This window comes from Quercus robur, chromosome 6 (genome assembly GCF_932294415.1).
Source record: "Quercus robur chromosome 6, dhQueRobu3.1, whole genome shotgun sequence".
NCBI classification, from domain to species: domain Eukaryota; kingdom Viridiplantae; phylum Streptophyta; class Magnoliopsida; order Fagales; family Fagaceae; genus Quercus; species Quercus robur.
The window spans coordinates 4,195,655-4,216,933 of NC_065539.1; the positions used below are offsets into that span (position 1 = coordinate 4,195,655).

The window sequence follows — 21,279 nt, forward strand, 5'->3', positions numbered from 1 at the left end:
AATTCTTGACACTTAACGTTTCACCATAAAGATATTCGTAAGTATTATTGTTTCATCGAAAAAAAATAAAGATATTCTTAACCATCTTTGGCAATAACTGGAAGTTGTTTGTTAATGTTTTACTGTCCGAATAATTCTCTCACTCTGCTCTATTGAAATCCTAAACTATAGTGTCAAATTGTTGACAATATATTTTTCTCTTATCAAAAGCCGCTTTTCAAATCCAAAGAACTATTTTATCTGTCACAAATAGTAGTGTTTTTGAAGACTGATTTCTGAGTATTGAGTCGCTTGGTGAGTAACCCATAACGAGTTCATGGCGGAGGGCAGGCACTCTGGTCTTGGTAACCCACTAGGTGTGGTTTTTTTCCTCAAGAATCGTTTGCTTCTTTGGTGTTTTGATCTAAGTAGAATTGTGGGGTTTTAACTGTTTTTGTTTTTGTTTTGATTTTATTTTGTTTTATTTATCATGGGTTTTGCATGTTTTAATGAGACTCACGCTTGGTGTGGGGTATTAGAATTTGTCTTGTAGTTTTGTAGATTGGTCTTTGTATTTTGTACATGTGATTTTGTTAACTATTTAGGAATGAGTTGGTTAGTTAACTTCTTTTTAAAATATTTATTTATTTATTTATTTTTTATATATAGGCAGTTACTATTTATTACTCTATTTTGACAGAGCAAAACCAAAACTTCTTGTCATCAATATCGTTTCTTAATCCATATTAGATATTCTTCTCCTTCTGATTATTATACTATCTCTGTATTTTGACAAACTTTGGAATTAGTGTTGAGTTTTGATTGTTAACTATTTATAGGTGGAAGTTGTGTGCTGGGGTTTTAAATGAGTTGAGATTTATTGGGGTTATATTTATGAAGGTTTCCACTTTCTAGATATGATCATAAGGAGTTATTTACCAGTGCTTGAGCAATGCTCAAAATTGAGCTATCTGAGTTCACAGATAATCTTGGTCTTGTTTAATATTTAGTGATGCTTGGAAAATGGGAGCAAGATCCTCTCCATTTCAAGTTTCATTTCACGATTAAGATTTTATTTTCTAGATTTAACGGTGTAGAGTGTCATGCTATTTAGTCTATAGTAGTCATTGACAGTTGACCCCTTCTCACAAGGCCCTATATTGGCATAAATTTGACGGCTTAAGTAATATTTGTGTAAAATTATTTTTACTTGTTACTTTGAAGTTGCCCATACTTGTGATGTTTCCGAGGATAGAATTAACTATACAGATTTTTTTATGACTATGATTTGGTGGAATGCAGACACTAATCAAATAGTCACAGAAGCAAAAAAACGATGGCTACGTCCTGTTGAAATTTGTAAAATTCTTCAAAATTACAAGAGCTTTCATATTGCGTCAGAACCTGCAAATATGCCTCCAAGTATGACTCTTAACTGCATTGCTTTGGTTTGCTATTGTTGACTTGGATTTCTGGATGAACTTTTTGTCTTTCTTATTTCAAACCCTCCCTCTTTTATAGCTGAGATCAAGTTTCACTAATTAGGAAGGAAAGAAAGAAAAAAGCTCAGATCCAGTTTCTGTTGCAACTGGTTTAACTGATGATAATTCCTCAACATTTGTGAGGTTAATCAGTTCTTTGATATCATATTCTCTGGTATCATCTATAGTGTATGTTTCATTACCCTATTGTTATCAGTTTTCTGGACCTTTCTGTTGCAGGCTTCTTGTAAATAAAATCTATTTTCTTATTCTTCTGCTGCTTACTATGTCCAATTTTTCTCCCATTGAATTTAACAATTAAAAGTGAGAATTTCTATTTGCACCAGACATTATTTTCCCAAATTATGATTTTTTTGGATATGTGTAGCCCAAAGTCTTCCAGAAACCCGTTATGATGAATGCTGGTTTCAGACCTAGGCCTGAAGTATGGTGTTGATTTGTGATTTATCATTCATTCCTCTGGAGTTTGTTTCTTGTTTTGCTAGTTCAGCATTATAAAGAATTGCAGCACCTTTTTTTTCACATTAAAGTTATTGTGGCTTGCGAAGAACACCCTGTTGTTTAACTTAGAAGCATATCTCACTTCTTAGTTATCCTTATAATTTAGTTTCCTCTCAATTCCTTTTTTGTTTGTAATGACCTTGAGTCTCCTTTGTTGACTATAATGGGTGTTTAAAAGGGCCAGAGGCACATGTAGAATGTTGGAAAAATTGTCTCAATTTTCAAATTTTGGAATTCTTCATTAAAAAATAGGTGATGAAGGAGGTGCAAGCATCCTATATAATTATGGTAATTCCACATTGCTAATAAGAGGGTAATGAATTACAATTGGAGCTTTATAAATGCTATTAAGGCAAAAATATGTGCGTTGAAACATATGCATAATGTAGTATTGTTTGGAATCTAAACGATGTATGGTAGCTTTTAGGGATGAAAAATGCTCACCTAAGTGAGTTGTGTAATTTAGATGTAATAAGATTTGAGCTCGTTAAAGTATTATGTTTATAAGTTGAGATTGAGTCTTGAGTTGGGTGCAATGGGAGGGTTGATTTATGTTGGTGAGGGTCTGTGTTGAAGTTTATGATTGCTTTTTAATGTGGTTTGCAAATGTTCAGGTATTTTGCATCTTCTATCCCTGATAACAGATATTGGCTGGCATTACCCATGATTGATGGCATGGAGTTGGCCAAACTACATCAAATCTTGTTGTCTTGTGTGGATGTTTGATTTAATGGTTTATTTAAGTGTGCTTCTGATAATCTCAAGCTTGAACACATTGGTACCAAAGCTTCTGCTATACAACACACATTATATTAGCTCATAAATATTAACATTTCTTGTAGTTGTAGGAACATTTTAAGACATCATCTACTCCAAAACTGAGGCACTGTTTGAACATTTTTTTTCTTAATTTTCATGTAACATGTATTTCCAATTTCAGGTGGTTCATTTTTTCTTTTTAACCGGAAGGAGCTGAGATGCTTCAGGAAAGATGGCTATAATTGGACAAAGAAGAAACGGGATGTAAAGACTGTGATGGAAGCTCATGAGAAGCTCAAGGTAGGCATTAGACATCATGCTTGAGGAAAGACATTTAATTCATGCTGCTGTGTGCTGTTTACTAAATCATATGCTTATGTTAAAAGATTCTTTGTGCTTCATAATTAATTGTGCAGAGAAAATTTTACTTCCTTTCAGGTGGGAGGCATTGAGGTGTTGAACTGCTACTATGCCCACGGTGAAGAAAATAAAAATTTACAAAGACGCAGTTATTGGTTGCTCCAAGGGTAAGTGTCTCGAGAGTTATTTGTGTGTTGCTTACCAAGTTTTTTGTTTCAATTTTAGCTTTTTGCACTATATGATCTGTGTGTGCATCATTGTGTCATAGAAAACTAGATGATGTAAATGTCGATCTTCTTTGTTCTGTTAATTGAAGATTAAAGATAATGAAACATTCATTCAATTGATCTTAGAATATTATAGCTTATCTTGGGTTCCCACTTTTTGGACTTGTTTAAACTCTGTTATTAGTATCAAGTATAGGGATTGAAGTCTTATTATTATTATTTTTTAATTATGTAACTGTTGTTGCATTTTATTTTGAGATTTTTTCCTAATTTTTATTTCGTATACAACAATAACAAAACCTTAATCCCAAAATTTTTAGGTTGGTTATAAATTCTCAACAAATTAATCAAGGTAGGTCATATGTATTATTTTCCTTCATTTTATTCTATCCGAAAACATATATTTTTGTTGAGAATTGGGTCAAGTGGTGATAAGAGTAAAGACTGGCGGTTTGGTGGGTTGTCAGTTTGGGCAAGGTGCAATATGGCTGGTGGCCGGTGGGTACGGGTTTATAGTTGATGAGGTTGGGGTCGTGTTGGGTTGCTTGACTCTCTTGTTGTTGGTGTGATGGTGGGTGTTCAATGGCTGTAGGATCTCTTTCTTTTTCGTTTTGTTTTAGTTTTTTTTTTAGGTACGATTTGATGTTGGGAGTCACCTAACATGATTTTAAAAGTTGGACTGATAAAATAAATGAAAAAGGGAGTAATTTTTGGTTCTCTAATTCGACCGGAATGAATTGATGGTCAAATCGTTGAAATCATAAATAATTAATTTTTTTAGGGGATTGCAGTTTTGGTTGCCCAGAGGGTGCAAAAAATTAAGAACAAATTTTGCTCTAATATCAAATTTGATATTAGGAAAAAATCAAAATGATTCAACAATTAAATAATAATGACCACCGCACTCCCTTGGTGCGATGGTCATTTCACAAGTATAAGTGCTTGTGGAGTGTGGGGGGTAAGGGCCGGGGTTCAAGTCTCCAGGAGGGAGTTTTACATATATATACACTTAAATTAGGTTAGAGTAGAATTCTATCTTGTATATAAAAATAATAATAATAATAATAATGGGTAAAATTGTCAATCAATCATTTCTCCGAATTCTTGTTTGGATTCAACACCAAAAAAGAGTGAGCAATATATCTAAAAGTTCGTATTTTTACAACACTTTCATAATAAATTGTTAATGGTTCTAATTTGAACTCAATACTAAAATTACTTTGTACCCACCAATAACAATTGATAACAACCTGCTATTTAAGATTTGTTGTGAAAGTGTTATGAAAATCTCGTGTATATAACATTTTTCTATTTTTAATTGACTTGAAAAACTCTAATTAATTATAAAAATAGCATTAACTCTAGGAAATAAAATACTGATATTATAACTAATTTACCTAAAATAGAAATATAAGCAATGTTTGGATAACGCGTTTCGCATTTCCAACATCTGCGTTTTTTTTCTTTTCCTTTTTTTTTGCACGCGTTTCAGCTTTAGGGGATAAGTGCACTGTTCACGCACTGTGAGTACTGTTTATGCACTGTTCACGTACTATTTACGGGACCCATAACCATTTTATTCAGAAAAAAAATATTAAAAATGGGTTCCACGACACTATTCACATATTTTAAAATTATAAATTTATTTTACTACAGTGTTTTCAGTTTTCAGTTTTCAACAAAATAAGCTATATCCAAACGGGCCATAATTGATCAACACTAATTAATAATAATGATAATTTTTTTTTGGTTAACATTAATAATAATAATAATAATTGACCAATTCAAATCCTATTGACGACTTTCGATGTTAAATTAAAATTAATATTTATTTTGCAATTCCCATTAAGGAGTGGGACAGCAATTATGAGAAAGGAGTACCATATACCCGCAACAAGGTATAACCGGCGAAAATGGTCAAATGGCCATAACATCTAAACTATTTAGTTAGTAGACCGGTTTTGAAACAATATAGTTTATTAGCAATTCGAGTCTAAGACTGTCGATTTTCATGCCCTTAAAAATCGAGTCTTAAATACTCGATTTATAAGCCTATATAAACTAAAATCAAATCAGAGCCAGAAGGAAAAAAAAAAAAAAAAAAAAAAAAAAAAAAAAAAAAAAAAAAAAAAAAAAAAAAACCAGACAAAATCAGATCCACCCAGGCCGCGGCGAACCTCAGGCCGCGAGCCTGGCGGCCTGGGTCGCGCGAGCCCCAGGCCGCGCGAAAAAATTTTGTTTGTAAATCGAGTCTTAGAGACTCGATTTTGAAATGGATAGCCCAAGAAAATCGAGTCTTAAAGACTCGATTTATTGTCCAAAATCGAGACTCGAATTGCTAGTTAACTATATTGTTTCAAAACTGGTCTACTAACTAAATAGTTTAGATTTTATGGCCATTTGGCCATTTTCGCCTTAACCTCTCATAAAATTAAGTACTTAAGTGTTAAAAACTTAGAAAGGAAAATTTGTGCAAGACCCACATGTTATTGAAACATTTACGTGATGGACTTAAAACAGGAGCTTGTGATTGGCATCACCCATACCCGTTTTCTGTACGGGTTAACGGTTAACCGTTAATGGTTGGAATCACTACTTAAAACCCGATTTTAAAAAATAATAATAAAACCGATAGAATGAAATCGAAGAGGAGGAGAAACGACGTAGTAGTTTTGAGCTGCTGTTGCGTTTGGAAACTTCAAAGCTGGATCTTGTTCGATCTTTAGGAGGAGGTCCAATCTTTTTCTTGTTCTTGTTCTTCCCCATTACTGTAATGTATCGAACCTTGGCCCGTCTAAGTGAAGAGGTTCGGATGGACCAGACCCGGGCAGGGAGAACTTGGAATCGGACTCGATTGGTGACCCACCCGTCCGAGTTACGTACGGACTCGGCGGAGGCAGAGTGACGAAGAGGGCAACGGAGGAGTTGAACAGATGTGTATGGCAGAGAGTTAGATAGGAGAGAGAACAATTTTGTGGTGAGTGATTATTTATTTTATGAAATTTGATTTTAAGAAGTAGTGATGGCATGGGGCCAGTTATCAGAGAGTGTAAAATGGGAGGAGAAAAAAAAAATAATAATCAAGTGACGTCTCATTTGCATAAATGACAACGATTTATTGCTTGGAATTCGAGGGGAGGGGAGGAGTTTCAAAAGTCTCTGTTCTCTACTTTTCATCAACTTGTACTTGTAGGTTTGTGAGTGAAGGAATTAGCAATATTTCCACTTCTAGTTATCAAATGCCATTAAGGCTTGCTGAAGTTATTGCAACTTTTGTTTCCTATACTTTCTATTCTTGGAATGGCTTGTGTCTGAGTGTTTCTCTTATATTTTTTTTGTCAAACTCACTACTAGTACTACTGCAGGGAGCTCTCTCACATGGTTCTTGTCCACTATCGGGAATTAAAGGTAAACCCTTTATCCTTTTACCCTTTATTTTTGTTTATCCAATAGGTCAAAAATGGGTAAATTGTAAGAATGACTTAAATTATTTATGTTAAATTATTTCCTAGCATGTAAATGGTTCTTCTAAGATAGATGTAGTCTAACAGTTTCCGTTACACAGCTTCTTTGATCCAAGTTGGTGGTTATGGTATTTGTGTTATGGTGGTATTTCAAACTTTCACCGCTAGAGACTCGTCTAAAGAGCCTCAGGTTTTTAATGATAATAGGTTCTTAGGTAATACCAAACAATATTTTGACTTTGGATGCAAATGAGCTCAAACTCAAACAGAACTTCTTGTTAAATCTGATTTAGACCCCCAATTCTTATTATACAATAGAAGATTTTCAATTTATTACCTATTATCTCAATTATGTGATCACAATTCTAGTAATATAAACCAAAAAAGAAAAACAGCAAGTCACCTAAGTGCAACAATAAAAGCACTAAAAACATAAGACAACAATATGGTGACGAAGTGGAAAATCGATTGAGAACGTCTTTAAAGGAAAAACTACTTCAGGGGTTATGTATCCCAATTAAGGCACTCCATTATATGAGAAGGAGTTTACAATTTAAAACAGAACTTTTGCTGTCTAGAATCTATGAGACTTCAACTTAGTAGACAAACTCATTGTTGTGGCTCATTGTAGCTTAAGAACTCTAAAGAGTCTAAACTTATCATACATGGACCCTTTCATGAATGACCTGACCATGTCAATGAATCAGCACCTCTAGCCTACTTCAAGGCACCTTCTTGAAGGTTTGATTGACAATGAACTCATTGGGATGAAGACTCTGTGGTTTCAAGCTCTTGGATCACAAGTATGAATATAAACTAGAATGATTCTCTCTTTTGTACTCACTGATGGAGGCTATAATATTCTCACGGTGTGGCACTTAGTTTCTGCCTCCTTAAGCCTCATGGAAATCAAGTATATAAGAATTTATAGAGTTGCCATAAGTAGGGTTTAGAGAAAGTATTCTTTGTCTAACCTAGCAAAATTAGTCTTTCTCATGGTGTGGCACTTGGTCTCTTACGTTTGTCTAACGTAGCAAAATTAGTCTTTTATCTCTTCTTTATGATTCCTCTTAAATGGAGGAATGTACACATTTTTTCCTTTAGAGCCAGAAGGCTTTGTTGGAATGGAAGACCCTATCTTCATATGTCCTAGATTGGTTTTATCAGAGTCGGGCTCTACATCAATCTTGGAATTAAATACTTTTTCCAATTTGGAATTAGATTCAGCAAGTTCTTCTTCCAAAAACTCAACCTTAACCCTAAGGGAGAAATTCTCAATTTCTTACTCTTGACTCCATCTACCAACTTGTTGGTTTCTTCAAGTTTGACATCTAAGTCCTCCTTTATATATTCAAAATACTTTAATTTTTCCAAGGACTTTTCAACATTTTTTTTTTTTATAATCAACTTATTGGATTCATTAAGTTTTACAGTTAGAACTCCTATTTCAGGTTCAATCTTGCTCAATTTCTAAGGGATTTCTTAGAGTCTTTCTTGGATTTGATAATTTTGCTAAAGAGACTGTTACCAGCAATTCTAGGATCTCCTATAGAATTGTTTCAAATTACATCATCACTATCATGAATATAATGACTTGACTTCATCCATGACAAAACAGGGTCAAGGATCACACAAGGAAATTAATCCTACAGCATTGAACCAAAGCTCTAATACCAATTCAAAAACATTGTTTAGACCCCTAGTATGGCCTACTACCAATTTTAACCAATTAATTCAATTGTTCACTGGGTAGTTAATTAGTCAATATTCAAGCACGGTAGTAGAGAACAAACGCACAACAGTAGAGAACAAATACACACGCACACAGAGACAAGGATTTGTTCAGGAAGTGAAAACCTAAAAGGTAAAAATGCTCCAGGGCCAAGCCCAATTCATCAAATCACTATGAAGGTGTTGCGATACATACTATACTCTTATAGACTTCCCATACAAATAGATAGACACCTTACCAGAGATTCCCACTCCTGCTAGCAAGTGCAGACTCCTACCTTGTGATTTCAAAACAACTTGATGCCGCAAGTCAATCCACTAACCACAAAGTTGATCTCTCAATCACTCCAAGGCTTCTTGAAGATTTGTCTTGATCTGGTTTCAAACAGGACATCCAATACAAGTATGGTGATCTATGAATTTGGAACACTCAACCTCTCAAAGATGTTCAGTGGGAGACGATGGAAGAAAAATAATAGCTCTCTCTAGGTTTTTATTTGTTTTCTATGGCCATATTCGTTCTCTGGAAATTGGGGTTGATATAGGGTTTAAATACAAGTAGGTTTTAGGCTTGCGGTGGGTACAAACACAACTCTGGAAGCAAACCTCGGAATTTCTATTATAGGGTTCAGTCAATTGAGAGTCTACCAAGAGTTTTTGTCTGAATCACCAATCTCACACGATCGAGCTTTGACCCGACCGAGATCTTTAGTATTGCATAGTGAACAGAAGATTCAGCCCTTAGCCCTTGTTGCAACCGTTGATATTAGAATTACGAAACCCAAAATTACAAATAAATTTGTCATGGAATTAGCCAGCACTAAAAATCCTAACAAAAATTACAATACGATGGTGATGATCATAACAAAAATTTGTCATGCATTCAATTCTTAAGTTCATGTGTGGTGGTGATCTTAAATACGATGCTCATGCAGTTTTTGTCATATTTGTTGTTATTGGTGTCGTACGCTCATTATTGCTTAAGTTCAGCTTTGATGCTCCTTATTGATTGTTTGGAAACAGATTTTAATCTCCTGATTATTTCTGTTAAATATTAAATTTTAATTTATCTCCAAATTTTTGTTTGGGAATGTTTTGAGCGAATTTGAAAGGGTATGGGACAGATGATCATGAAAACCACTTAAATTCAAATCCTTAAGGGTTTGCTAAACCGAGTTTCAGGCAAGGTTCAAGCAAACCTTTCTGTCCAACAATTTTAAAAACTTGCAGGACACAATTTCAGGGGAAATGCAAACTTAAAATTTACTAGATGCTCCAGATGTAATGCATTAAATGTAATTCCACTCAAACCCAATTACTCTTAAGACTTGTGAAAACATAAAAATTCATGCAAAACAAACACTGATTTATCAGTTATGTATTTAATATTAAAATTTATGTTGAATAAAAATGACATTTATTTTTTGAAACGAATCTACCCGGCTTGCGGGTTCAGTGCGTCAGTAAGGAATTAACCCATTTATTAGTCGTGTCATGAACCTATTTACACTAACCACTAACCCACAAAAAATCATGTCGTGTTGACAAGTCGTATCAAATACTGCCATCTCTAATTACATCTCACAGCAAAGTAACATTACATGAAGGTAACACTGTTCTTGATGCTTGTGTCATGCATTTGATTCTAAGTTCATGTGCAGAGTGATCTTAAATTGGATGCTCATGCCATTTTGTCATATTTGCTGTTATTGGTGTCATATGCTCATTATTACTTAAGATCAGATTTGATGCCCCTTTTAATCACTTGGTTGTTCGGAAATAGATTTTAATCTACTGATTATTTCTGTTAAATATTAAATTTCTATTTACCTTAAAATCTCTGTATGGATTTTTATTCTTTCTATGTTTTCCAACTTGTTCAGGGCAATAGGAAAAATTTTAACCGCATTAAAGAAACTGAAGAAGCTGTTCCCTATTCCCAAGAAACTGAACCCAATTCTGAGGTGGATAGCTCTGTGCCCTCTTGTTTTCTTCTGAATAATTACCAAGTAACTTCACAAAGGACAGATACAACAGGCCTCAACAGTGCTCAGGCATTAGATCATGTGGATACTGAATCAGGTAGATTTATTGTGTTTATGCCTCAGTTTATGTTTTACCTATAAGCTGCTAAAGTTACTTCACAAGGAAGATTTTATATAGTTTATGTATCCCTTGATTATTTATTTTCAGCATGTTCAAAATCTTGTGTGATTATATCTTTGTAACTTAATGTGGAATGTAGCTGGTAATCACCAAGCAAGTTCTGGATTCCATCCTTTCTTCAAATTGCAACAGCCCAGTGTGGAAAAGTTTAATGCTGGACTCACTGATCCTTCTTTTCCTGGACCAATTTCAGGTACAGTTTGCTTTATTTTTCAATTTATTTTGCGTCACCAATACATCAAGGAATATTAATATCCCTGATTGTAATCTGACATGGCATACGAACTTCATTGTAAATGCGTAATACTCTAAACAATTAACAGATGATTATCACTTCCCAACCATTTCGGGGGTGGATTTTGCTTCACTTACTTCAGCAGATACCAATGGAGTCCTTCCTGAAAAAGAAAACCCAATACTGGGGGACCTTTTCATTAGCAACTTTGGTGAGACATGGGAGTTTGGGAATCACCCTCAAATCCAAAAAGAGTGTCAGGTACAGAGTTATCTACTATTTATAGTATGTTCCAAGAGCTTTATGGCCCAATGGTAATGCCTGGTCTCCCCCAAGAAGAGAACCTTGGTTCAAATCCCTCCTCCCCCACTCGTTGAAAAAAAAAATTATAGCATGTATCATTGGTGTCATGTATGCATATTTTTGCTAAAATATTATTGAAATTGTTGACCCTTTGTCATGGTTGTTCTCGAGTATCGTAGTATGTTTGAGGAATCAATTTTATTTTTATGTTACAAGCTGAACAAGTAAGTTTCAATAGAGATATGGGGTGACGCATTTAGAGTTGTTGCTTGTAATTTTATGATTTTGACATATATTAAGAATTCTATCCTAGTTTAAATTGTGGTGATGACTTACTAAGCAGCCCCACTCCCTCTCCTGTCTTTAAAAAAGAAATTGTTGATACCTCATTAGAGATGGCAAGTTGTATTCTTTCTTAGTTTTTGTTGGAACACTTTTAGGATCTATCCTTATATGAGATTTGTGCATAGTTAATTTAATCAAAATATAGATGATGATGCATATTAAGATTTGGCACCTGTACATACTTATAAAAAAATAAAAAAAAGATTTGCCACCCATGCATTATCTATCACAAAATCGAGTCATTTGTATGTAATTCTTACCATGTTAGTTAAGTTAAGCATGTTGAGGTTGATTAGGTGAAAATCTATGTTATCGATGATAGCACAACCATGATTAGAGAAAAAAAATATCATCTTCGGAAATCTAAAGTTAAGGCAAATTCCAAGGATAAGTGCTCATGCTAATTAATTAGTTTGTTAGTATTTTATTTGGTTTTTCTAGAGTCAAGGATATTCTAATAATTCTGTAATTATTGGGCATGAGCCATTATTTTTTTTATTTTTTATTAATAAGTAAGTCTTTTTTAGTTTATGGGTCTTATTGTGTGGGCTTTGATTCAATTCATTAGGGTTTAGTTTATTAGTTAAAGTAGGGGTTCTAGTTCTATTTGGAAAAATTAAGATTTAGGGTCAATATAAGAAAAGTTTATGAATAAATCAAGTGTGTTTAGTATTCCACTGTTTTTTTTTCTTCTAATTTTTATAAATAGTATTGCACAATGTTGGCCGAATTTTTTTTTAAAATAACAATAAATATTAAACAATTTAGTTAATTGTCATATTTCAAAACAATTTTGAAAAATAACATCTCGAGTATCTAAAACTCGAGTTCCAGATGGAACTCGAGTTTTTAAGTCTCGATATGGAGAAAAAAAATTGCGCTGAAAATCGAGTTTTAGAGACTCGATTTTCATAAATTGCAAAAAACGCCGCTATAGGTCTATAAAACGTCACTATAGGGCTTAAAAACGCCACTATAGGACTCCTTAAACCTGTACTTATAAAAAAATTTTGCAGGAAAACGTCGCTATAGGGTTTTAAAACGTCACTGTAAGTCTTAAAAACGCCACTATAGGTTAAATTTTTTTTGCATGAAACTCGAGTTTTAAAGATTCGAGATTTAAAGCGAGTCTGTTCTAATATGGATCTCGAGTTTCAAAAACTCGAGATGTTAGTTTTCTAAATTGTTTGAAAACGTGCCTAACTAACTAATTTGAATGGTTGAAGAAATCTAATATGCACAATACCTCATGTTGGCCTTATTGTTCTTTTTTTCCTTTTCCCTTATTTCTCTCCTTTCTCTTTAATATTCTGTCACTATTCACAGTACTGTTCATTGGTATCATTCAAAGAACTGTACTGTATATATGTACTGTTCATGCTATTGTTCACAGATTATGTGCAGACTCAAATTCTGTTTCCTCGTATCTCTTTGAAACCCTTAATCAATACTTTTATCTTCCTTACAAAAACCATAGTTATTCTTGAAACCTAACCCTGCGTTCTAAAGGTTCTAAACCATAAATTCACAATTCCTCCTAACCCTATGCCCACCACATGCACATGTAGACGATTTCCCCAATATGTCCTACATCACTTAATGTCTTTACTATGTTTCTCTTTCACAATAGATATAACATTGGGACATTGGTATAGCTGCAATTAGTTAATAATGAAGTTGTAGTTACCGACTGAAAGCTTCTGGCTGGTGACTTAGATTTCTAAATTTTTTGTTGTCTAGACGTTATTTGCATTTTAACTATCTAGCAGAGTACATAATTCTTTGTATGTTGGTTTAAGAGTTTATAAGGCCATGAACTGTTTTCTTGTCAAATCCAACTATTTGTGTTCAGGCTTTAATTTGCCATGTAAACAGACTTCTGAAGGCAAATGGCCCTTGGATCAGAAAGCGCATGAAGAATCAGTGTATGGTGTCACTTCTAGGTTTTCTGAACAAGTTGTTAATTTGGATGAGCAACTCAATTTTTTGGAGCCTTGCCTTCCACAGTCTGATGAGCAAGAAATTCTTCCTATGCAAAATAACCTTCAAGTACAGCTTTCAGATGCAGATCATGGATATTATCTGAAATCAAATCCAGAGATCAATATGGCCCTAGAGGGAAAATCCAACTCCTCTTTCACTATAAAGCAAACTTGGTTAGATGGCTCTCTAACAGAAGAACTGAAGAAGCTTGACAGTTTCAACCAATGGATGAGTAAGGAACTTGGAGATGTAAATGATTCACATATGCAGTCCAGTTCTGGGGCCTATTGGGATACTTTTGAAAGTGAAAATAGGGTTGATGACTCCAATATCTCTCCTCAAGTGCACTTGGATAACTATACTCTCGGTCCCTCTCTATCCCAGGACCAGCTTTTCAGCATTATTGATTTCTCACCAAATTGGGCATACGAGGGCTCAAAAGTTAAGGTATTCTAGGATTAATCTTCCTTCTGTAATGCAGTTATATCAACTAAGCTTTCAAATGTGTCTGTTTGCTAAAAGTATTATACAAATGTTGTCTTATTTATCATTTTTCTTGGTCTTTTTATTTTTCATTTTTTTCCCCCCAAAACCTATACAGGTACTGATTACTGGAAGGTTCTTGAAGAGTCAACAAGAAGTAGAAAATTGTAAGTGGTCCTGTATGTTTGGGGAAGTGGAAGTTCCAGCTGAGGTTATAGCAGACAGTGTTATACAATGCCATACTCCAGTACATAAGGCTGAAAGGGTTCCTTTTTATGTGACTTGTTCCAATAGGTTAGCATGTAGTGAAGTGCGAGAATTTGAGTACCGAGTCAGCTTTATTAAAGATGTGGATATTATAGATTATAGTGGCAACACAAATGACGATCTTCTTATGCGATTTAAATTTCTTTTGTCTCTGACCTCTGCCGGCCCTCTGTCTACTGATTCTGTCATTGGGAGTGAGAAATCCCAAGTAAGCAGTAAAATCAGTTCATTGCTAGAAGGGGACAGTGATGAATGGGATCAAATGTTCTTTTTGAATGATTTCTCTCCTGAAAAAATGCCAGACAAGCTTCTTAAAAAGATATTGAAAGAGAAGTTGCATGTATGGCTCCTGCAGAAAGCAGCAGAAGATGGAAAAGGCCCTTCTGTATTAGATGAGAATGGCCAAGGTGTGCTGCATTTTGCAGCTGCTCTTGGCTATGATTGGGCCCTAGAACCAACAATTATTGCAGGTGTTAGTGTCAATTTCCGTGATGTGAATGGATGGACTGCACTTCATTGGGCAGCGTTTTGTGGCAGGTGAGCACTTAAGATTTCTTTCTTGCTTCTTTGTAGTAGGCTTTGCCTTAGCCTATTCTTTCCTCTGCTTCCGGTGTATAAGGCACTACATTCTAGGCCGAATCTCATAGGAGAAGGGAAAAACACTTATTTCATGTATAGATATTGCAGGAAAACCATGTATGTCATGAGAGGAAAATTAAATTCCATATAAACCTGGTTTAGGTGAATGGCTTACCTGACCAGGATACACCTGAACAGCAAGTGTACCCTTGAACTTCTTGTCAAATTCTAATAATCACTTTTAACTTTTTCCTTTTCTTCTCCTTCCTGTTAACTTCTTGTTTGAACTTTCTTTATCAGAGAGCGGACAGTTGCTTCCCTTGTCTCTCTTGGTGCGGCTCCTGGTGCATTAACTGATCCAAGTCCCCAATATCCTTCAGGCAGAACAGCTGCTGACCTAGCTTCTGCCAGGACACAAAGGAATTGCTGGTTATCTTGCAGAATCTCATCTGAGTACCCACCTTTCATCTCTTAAGTTGGACACCGGGGAAGGCGATGCTGCAGAGATTTCTGGAGCTAAAGCAGTACAAAAAGTTTCAGAACGAAGTGCAACTCCAGTCAGTGATGGGGATTTACCATATGGATTATCATTGAAGGATTCACTAGCTGCTGTCTGTAATGCCAGCCAAGCTTTTGCTTGTATTTATCAAGTTTTCAGGGTGGAGTCCTTTAATAAAAAGCAGTTAAAAGAGTATGGTGATGATACATTTGGAATGTCAAATGAACAAGCTCTTTCACTTCTTGCTCTTAAGACAAACAAATCAAGACAACATGATCTGCCTGAGCATGCTGCTGCAATACGGATACAAAGAAAGTTCCGCAGCTGGAAGGGTAGAAGAGAATTTTTGATAATCAGGCAGCAAATTGTTAAAATTCAGGTGCATTGCCATTATTGCTTTTGTATGCTTGATTTATTAGCTCCTGTTTTACTCTTAGCAATTATTCTTCCTTTTATTTGTTTTACTATCTTTTTCCCTCAGTTAAGCCCAGTTCATGATGTCTAACTATTAGCTTTCATAATGAAAGGCCCATGTAAGAGGCCACCAGGTCAGGAAGAACCATGAAAAGTTTACCTGGTCGATAGGATTTTTAGGGAAGATTATTCTGCGTTGGCAACAAAAAAGAAGGGGTTTGCATGGGTTTAAATCCGAAGCACTTACTGAAGACCACAAAATGCAAGATAAACCTTCAGAGGATGTCTATGATTTCCTGAAAGAAGGTAGAAAGCAAGCTGAGCAGAGGCTGCAAAAAGAGCTTGCTAGGGTGAAGTCCATGGCTCAGTATCCAGATGCAAGAGATCAATATCGTAGGCTTCTGAACGTTGTGACTGATATTCAGGGATCCAAGGTATTTGATTATTATTTCGATTTTCTCCTTTCTTTCTTTGAATTTTTTCTTCTCAATCTTTCATGTAACAATATCTTTCCATTTTGTTTCCTTTTGGAACATAATCTGTGTTCCTTTTAGCCTCCTGTTCACATGCTTTCAGTTAGATTTCTTCTTATTAATTTAATGAGACAACCTAGGATGGATGGACTAATTTGAACCTTCTTGAATCTCAAAAGATTGAAATACTTGTTAATTCAATGCTTGTATTGACTATAAGCCATTAATCCTGGGAATGTAATATCATTTGTTACCCTAAAGTAGTAGGCACGCAGCATGCTGTCGACTTGGGAGTGCTCATTTTCATTGGAACACTAAAATAGAATGGAGTTTGTTGGCATATTGAAATATACTTCATATGATTGGTTTTATATTCAAAGTTTCTGTGTTGCTCTTGCTGATTTTGCAGGTTGTGGATGATGGGGTTCCAAGCAATTCCGAAGAAATAGTTGATTTTAATGATGACCCGATTAATATTGAAGCACTCTTTGACGAGACATTGACATGGCTACAGACTCAACCTCCGGTTGATTCTCTTCTCTTGTAAAATCTTGTGCTTAGGCCTTAGTGGCAGTAATAGTGGTATTATCAGTTGGGTTTGCTAAAGTTATTGTATAAATGAAAAATCCTAATAATTCATTTAACCAAACTTAATCTTATAAAACAGCTTTGCTATCTTGACTTATTGCCATCGTGCCTGTGATGTGAACACCCTTTACAGCATCAATTATAAAGTCACCCCCAAAAAAGAAATGAAAAGGAAAATAGAGGAAAGAAAAAATTTGTAATAGTTATTAGCATAAGGAGTTATAAGAAAATATATATACATTTGACACTCTAAATTTTAGAGTTATTTTATTTATTGGTAAAAATACTTGTAAGGGCCAAGTTTGGAACACTGGCTCGGATGATGGATGGACCTAGGCCCAAAAAACCCAAAACAATGAATTTATAGAGAGTAGGTTGGAAAATTAGGTTAGAATGAGTTGGATCTCGAATAAAGTGGGCCCGTGGACCAGAACAGAAAAACAGGTTAAATTGAATTAGAGAAAATCGTCATTGGCACAGTCCAAGGGGATTAGTTCTTATATATTCCTTACAAGTTTGATTACAAAGTTGGTTCTTGATTGCTACAGTGTTTCTCTTGTGATTTTTTGATATCCTATTCATGGAGGATCTCTTACATTATATAGTTCCCTTCGGACGATCTTGATCCTACACTTATCGATCATTCAAGCTGCTACTCGAGTGCTTGTCCTATCAGACACTTTTTCAGGCCTTCTGTGAGTTGTGGTAGCCAAGACAGTACTGTTCAGGGGTCTTCTCCACATAAATGCGATCAGAAAGTTAGCTGCAGGGCATTTAATGCGATAGCAGCAGCTTTTCTTTAGATATTTCCTAACTTCCATTCTTCCAGTACGTTTTAACATGCACGCCCCTCTCAAAGGAGTTTCCTGTAGGGTCATTTTGAGCGGTAGAATAGGCATTTGATCTGTGCTTCGTTCATCCGAGGAGACAATCCTCCTTGGACCACCTTTCTCGACCTCTCCACTTACATGTTACTTATATAACTTTGAATTTGACATCCTCACTGTTGTTTATTCGTCTTCGGACCAATCAACGTCTTTGGCCAAAGCCCAATTCCCAATATACAATTTTGGGCCTCTATCCCTACAATAGTTCCTCAAAAATCTGGTTTTTCCCTCTTATTTGAGGAGAAAAAATGGGGTTTTGATTAGTTATGAGTTAAGGTCACCTATTTCCTTGGTTTACACGTGTGAGAGTACCGCTTTGCGTGCCCCAAAATTGTCACAGACGCTTCGAAGCCCGCAATGCATCATTAATTGCTCTAGGTGGCGCGTTGTTCCCTTCATCCAATGGTGAGGAGTAGATCCTACGGTGGACATTTCTCTTCGAATTTTGAGCGGGATAACTCCCACTCAATTCCTCTTCCTATATAAGGCGCCTGAAGGGCTCCTTCTTTCTCACTTTACAAAAACTCTCAAACTCTTAAGAACTCTCAAACTTTCAAGGACTCTCAAACTCTCAAGAACTCTCAATTTTTCAAGAATTTCCTACAGTGTCACTCACTCATTTTCCCGTAAGTTCTTATTTTTCTTTTTAGGTTGTTTTCTCCTCGGCCAATCTCCTCTACCCTTCATTCTTTGCCTCATTTCTTTAAAAACTTCACCCACTTCCCTTTAGTGTAACCAAATGGGTAGGTTCAAGCACCTCATAGATTCTGATGCTGGTATGGAAGGTTTTAAAACTAGGTATCACATTCCGCGAGGAGTAGCCCCACGGTATTGTTCTCTTGACCAAATAGTAACAAATAGGAAGGAATGGGAGGTTGTCATTCCAATGATTGCTTTCATAGAAGGAGGAATAACCCTTCCTATAGGTAGGGTGACCTGGGACTATCTGATCAACCATAGGTTGACCCCCCATTAGTGCGCCCTTAACCTATTTAGGGTCTTGGGTAGCGTAGACACTCTCAACGAGCAGATGGGCTTGAGACTTATGTGGCATAATGTAGTTCATATGTATGAGTGCCACAAGCTCTCCGGCGCCGGATATTACCTCAAGTCTTGGTTCGATGTTGTTAGACTAATATCATGTCTTCCTAAATCCAACAAAGCCATGAAGGATGACAACCTGATCGCCTCCGGGGAATGGCACGACGGTCTTCACTGCCCAACTTGGGAGGGAGATCTAGGTGGGGTACCCTAGGTTTAGGTCCCTTGGCATGAGATTTAGCTCCCTTAGCCTTACCGTATTTTCTTTCTAACACTTCGTTTTACCTCGACAACGGATTTCATCAATCTAACCATGGTTTACTCCTCAGATGTTTTTGCAGATAAAGCGCATGTTGCTCCTAGACTCAGTCTTGTCAACGTAGCGGCTCTCAACAAGGTGCTGCGGTCTGAGATCTTTGTGAGCAAAGATGGACAACTACGAGCCATCCACTTAGTACTGGACTTTGAGCCCTTGTCAAACGCATTTCAAGACGTAGGCCAAGCAATAAGGGCAGGCGATTCGAGAATCAACCGGATAGACGTTTCGTGCCCCAGTTTCTTGGCTCGGGAGTACCTTCCACTGGTTGAACTTCTTATTCAATGTTCTCCGCGAGTAGTAGCCACGTCGAGGGAGGAAACAACTTCTTCGTGTCTAGCCCTCGAGGCCGAGATTGACCAATTTTACCTTGAGGAAGACAAGGAAGAAAGGGCAAATCCCATAATCCAACTCCCGGACTTCGAGGACGAGTTGAATAGGCAATCCGCTGCCCAATCTCCTAGGCTCATTATTGCCCATGTTGACCCTAGTTCCGAGGAGGAAGAAGAAATGGACATCAACCCAAGGAAAGGATTGAAGGGTCTCCTCGCCGCGAGGAACAAAGGAGGGTCGTCCAAGGATGTCCCCAAGTCCCAAGTTCCTGCCAACCTCCCGCTGCCTCCTCCTCTCCCGGTGACTTCAGTCGGACTGCTCCCCTATCTCGACTTGAAGAAGAAGAGGAAGGTGTAGGAATTAGAGGAGGGTAAGGTGGTTCCTCCAAAGGGGACGAAGTAGCAAAAAACTGTCCGAGAAAAGAGGGTCTCCTCTGTATGGGATCAAATATTAATAGTCATATAATCAATCAATTGTTTAAATTCAATTTTTTGTTATTTAAAATAATGCATAAAATATGAATTTAATAATTAAATGGTAATTAACATCCAATTGGCATGAAAATTAGCATGCATATTAAGAACATATAGAACATGTAAACTAATGGTGAAAATTTTAAAATAAGTTATTAAGTTATGTGAAGTTGCAGCTACAAAAAACGCTTGCTAGGGTGAAGTCCATGGCTCAGTATCCAGATGCAAGAGATCAATATCGTAGGCTGCTAAACGTTGTGAATGATATTTAGGGATCCAAGGTACTTGATTTTTTTTTATTATTTAAATTTTCTCCTTCCATTCTTATACTGTTGGCAACAGGCCCGGCCTAATGATTTGAGGGCCTTGCTGCTAGAATAAGCCCAATACAATTAATTTGGAAGAGGTGGATGATTAGGGTCAACAATCCAAACTTAAGTAGAGATACCTTAGCAAGACTAATGAAAGGATAAGTAAAACCAGGAATACATTCTAAGAAAAAGCTCAAGGAACGAAGTTTTGGTATTAAAAGATCTTCCTCGATCAGTCTGAGGAACTCGAATTACAACACAATTATTCAATAATTACTGTAGGGATGGCAATAAAACCCCAACTCGGGGGTACCTGACCTGCGAAACAATAGAGTCGGGTTTGAGTTTTAAAAATAAAACAAGAAGTGGGTTCCGGTCAAGTGCGGGTTTTAGTGATACCCGCCCCGAACCCGACCTGCATACACCATAATTACAAAAAAAAAACCCAGCATATATATATATATATATATATATATATGTATATATGGGTTCGGGTTAGGTGCGGGTTTTAGTGATACCCTCCCCGATCCCGACCTACATGCACCATAATTACAAAAAAAACCAGCGCACATACACACCACTTTTCTAACCTAACCCTAACTCTCATTCAACCTCATTGCCTCAACCCAGCTGCCTTCCACCCTCACCCTCACCCTCACGCACTCTCACCTTCACTCACTCATTCTCATTGTAATCCCTACATCACCGTCGTTGGTCATACCCCCATTCATTCCCTTGCTGCCAGCCACACCCCTTAAGCCTTCCTTCATCTATGCATCATCGTTGGCCTCCCTTCACTACCTTTTTCAACTACTCTTTCATGGCCTCACGGCCTTGCTTAGCCCCACGGCCTCGCTCCCTCCTCCATGTGTCTCCACCTCGTTCTCCATCTTTTTTTCTTTTCTTTTTTGGGTTCATTTCGTCTCAATCATGTGAATTTGTGTTTGTGTTTGTATTAGGATTTGTGATTTTGAAAGGGAAAATCATAAATTTGAAATTTTTGTGTTTGTGTTTGTGATTTTGAAAGGGAAAATCATAAATTTGAAATTTTTTTATTTAT

At 36.3% G+C, this 21,279-nt stretch overlaps 1 pseudogene; it reads left to right on the plus strand.

Annotated features, from left to right (window-relative positions):
* LOC126732379 (calmodulin-binding transcription activator 3-like) lies at nt 1–16,955 on the plus strand (annotated as a pseudogene).
* The last annotated feature ends 4,324 nt before the right edge of the window (nt 16,956–21,279 follow it).